This window comes from Mustela nivalis (assembly GCF_964662115.1).
Source record: "Mustela nivalis genome assembly, chromosome: 13".
In the NCBI taxonomy this organism is placed as follows: Eukaryota; Metazoa; Chordata; class Mammalia; order Carnivora; family Mustelidae; genus Mustela; species Mustela nivalis.
The window spans coordinates 79,844,046-79,847,901 of record NC_139032.1 but is presented as its reverse complement, the minus strand read 5'-3'; the positions used below and the strand labels follow the sequence as shown (position 1 = coordinate 79,847,901).

At 46.3% G+C, this 3,856-nt stretch overlaps 1 long non-coding RNA gene across 1 annotated transcript; it reads left to right on the top strand.

Moving 5' to 3' along the window:
• Positions 1–2,169: 2,169 nt before the first annotated feature.
• Positions 2,170–3,367, top strand: LOC309846187. The gene is made up of 2 exons (XR_014301774.1): positions 2,170–2,237; positions 3,191–3,367. It is a non-coding gene; the product is annotated as an uncharacterized lncRNA (long non-coding RNA).
• Positions 3,368–3,856: the final 489 nt, after the last annotated feature.

Below are 3,856 nucleotides of genomic sequence, written 5' to 3'. Positions count from 1 at the left end.
ATATCATTATCTTGTCTTTCTTTTTAAGTTTTCTGTATCATTAAAAAAAATCTATGTAAAATGTTTATTTGTGGCAATGTTTTCTTCCATTATATGGAGGGGACAGAAGTCATTTTGTCTTCTTACTGCTGGCTAGTTCAGATTCACCCCACTTTTTTTTTAAAAGATTTTATTTATTTATTTATTTGACAGAGATCACAAGTAGGCAGAGAGTCAGGCAGAGAGAGAGGAGGAAGCAGGCTCCCTGCTGAGCAGAGAGCCCGATGCGGGGCCGATCCCAGGACCCCAGGACCACGACCTGAGCCGAAGGCAGAGGCTCAACCCACTGAGCCACCCAGGTGCCCCAAGCATCTACATTTTGTTCTATGTTATATAGGAAGTTGTCATTGGGGACAGGTAGGTGATGGGGGACACAAATATTCCGGACTCTGTTTACATCTTCACCTGAGTCCTAAATTACTCTAAAATCAAAGGGTAAAATGTAAAAACAAAGTGGAGAAGACATCACTTAGATTTTCTTTTAATTTTTATGGACTGTTTCCTCCATCAGAAATTTATTTTATATGCAGCGAGAGGCAAAGGCTCTCACTTAAAGTTTTTAGATGAATGACTAATTGTCCTAGCCTTCCCCTTGAACCATTCCTTCTTTTTTTTTTTTTAATATTTTATTTATTTATTTGACTGACAGAGATCACAAGTAGGCAGAGAGGTGGACAGAGAGAGAGAGGAGGAAGCAGGCTCCCCGCCGAGCTGAGAGCCCAATGTGGGGCTCGATCCCAGGACTCTGGGATCATGACCTGAGCCAAAGGCAGAGGCTTAGCCCACTGAGCCACCCAGGTGCCCCTGAACCATCCCTTCTTGACCTCCTGATCTCAGTTGCCATTTTTATTATCATACACTGAAGCCTATAGATGATAAGGACTGTTTCTGGGCTCATTGTGCTTTTCTGGTCCTTTTGCCATTTCTTACAGTCTTACCACTCTATTTTTATTTTTATAGCTTTATAGTATGTTCTAAAATGTGCCATAACAGGTGATATTTCCCGTCACCCATTTAATTATTCTTTTTTTTTAAAATTACTCTGATATTTAAACACACTTTGATTTTCTTATTCTTTCAGATACAATAAATATGATTGAATATTTCAAAGATTTCCTGTGGGAATCTCACTAAACTTGCAATGTCACTTGAGAAAAGTTGACGTCTGTACAATATCGTTTTCCCACACAAGGCTATCCCCATGAAGGGACCTCCTTTCATTGATCTTTGTGTTTCTCAGTAAGGATTTGTAGTTTTCTTCCTATAGGTTTGTCATATTTCTTGTTCATTTCCATCATAGGTATTTCATAGCAGAGATCTTTTAGAATTATATTTTCTAGTTGGTTTTGTGGCTATGTAAGTGGTACAGATATACAGGGCTCTCACCACCTTCCATATCCAGTTTCTTAACTGAATCTCTTCTTAATTCTAGTAGCTTTTTCAGTGAATTCTCTTGGATTTCAAGAGTGATAAACAGATCCTCCTGAACCCAGCATAACTTTGTCTCCTTTCCAACAGCAATAACACTTGGGAGCCAAGAGGACCGTTTGGTGGATAAACACAAGCAGGTGACTTATGATCTATGAATTTTCATTCCTTTATAAGTAAAAAACAAAAATAATACTAATACATAAAATAATTACCTAGCCTGTTGTGGGGCCATGAGAATCAGATAAAGTGTTTGATGTAAACTCCAGTTCCAGAGCTCTTAAGAAACGGTGGTGTCTTAAAAAAAAAATTTTTTTTTAATAATAAAATAAATTAAAAAAGAAAAAAAGAAACGGTGGTGTCTTTCTCTCACCACCTTCTTGCTCCACATGGTCTGTGGTGACTTGCATTTGCAAAACAACGTCAAATAATAGTAGTGGCAGACATCCTTTCGGATTCCTAATTCTCGCTGGAAGGCTTCTACCCAAAGAGCCTGTTAATCAAGCCATCATACTCTTACAGCCGTAACATAAACACAGCATGAAAATCACAGGTTCCTCTTTAAGGCACTCATGCTCCCTTAAATTTGAAAGCTCAAAAGCCTCTGATAATTTCATGTGTCAACTGTACATCAATGAAGCTGGAAGAAAAAAAAAATGTTTTTGAAAAGCTTGCTGGAAGTTTCTATGCTTTGTTTTCTTAAGGAGTCAGTTCCTTGATGAGTTTCAGTAACTCTGGAATCCAAGCGAGAAAAGACCCAGGAGGCCAAGGTAAAGGTTTCTGCAGGGCCTGTCTCCCTCTGGGGTGCAGACAGAAAGAGCATTGGACCTGGAATCCTCTGACCTGGTTTCAGGCCCTGCTAGGTCCTTGTCCAAAGTCCCATCACCAGCTCTGAGCCCTGCTGCCTTGGAGTGTGGAGCTGAATAACCAAGTCCCTGACCAGTGGGAGTTCGAGGGGGCTGGGATCACACATATAAGGTCCCAGGTGTGATCAGTAGGAGGGAAATGAGCGCTCTGGGGACTGTTTATTTAAGGGGGGAGAATTTCTAAAGCCTTCGCCCAATACATTGTTCATGAAGTGTTTATTCATCCCATCTACTATGTTCCTGGCACTGGGCTAGTCTCAGTAATCAGTGGTCAGTGTCCCTGCCCACAGAGCAGTTAGGGAGACAGACAACAAATGAGCACAAATAAATCGGCCTTCCACAGGGAGGGCCAGGCATGGGCCTCACCGGGAAGCGCAGGGCTGCCTGCCAGAGAGGGCCCCTCCTCGGGTCCCCCTCGGGTCCAGCCGGCACCGCCCAGCACCCGCGGCCATAAGGAATGCATTGAGCAGCGCCTGCATTCCAAGCACGGGGTTCTGCTCCCGCTGGAGCCTGTTCCAGGCCCTTGCCAGGCCCTCCCCAGGCGGCTTCTCCTGGCCTGGAGGTCTGATAAGGGAGCCCCGCCCCCGGGGAGGAGGGCGGGCAGGGGCGCGGTGTGGGGGGGCGCGGCGGGAGGGAGTGTGGTAGCAGATCTCCATTGCCCCTGCTAAGGGCAGGAGAGGGGAGAGCTGGGCCTGAGACTGCACCGGCCTACAGGGAACGGGCCAGGTGGCCCCAGGGCTTCTGGAATCACAAGGAATCCTGTTGCTCTGTTGTAGAAAACTAACAGAAACATTTCAAATAGAAACTCCTAATGCTGGCATTTAGGGCCCAACCAACTTTCTAATCCGGTTTCCCAGAACTTCCCTGTTGGAGCCCTAGCCTCAGGGTCTGTGGCTGGTTCCCAGCCCACCCCAGAACAGCAGCAGGCGCAAGTGGAGGGAACCGCTCAGCACCAGCACCATGTCAGGCACGATTCGCACGCTCATCCCATTTCCAGCAGACACCCACAGGAAAAGGCACAGCCCTCTTCACAGGTGAGGTGACAGGCTCAGAGCTAGACCCCACTCTAGATCAATTTTCAGCGTCTAGGCAGACTTTACATTCCTCATAGGCAAGGGTCTATGAGGAATTGCATTACTCGTAACGATAGTACAAGGTTACACTCCTGACTGTCCACCTGATGTCCCAACCTCAGAGGAATGTCCCCCAGGTGCTACCTTCAGTCCTTTGCAAGCGCTCCCCCTGAACACCACAGGACACAAACCTCCTACAGTAGGGGTGCAGCCAGCAAGCCATGAGAGCAAATGATGGTTCATGGTGAATTTGCTCCTACATGATCACCAGGAGAGGGGCCGGCCAGCTGGGAGGCAGGGAAGGAGCTGGAAAGCTTGGGGGAAACAGTGAAGTGAGAAGCTTCCAGAAAGGGGGGTGTTCCAGACTAGGGCTGCGTAGCTGAGTGATGAAAGGAGCAGCACAGAGTCTTCAGCAGCAGAGCATGCTGGAAAGAGAGGGTTGGGGCAGCA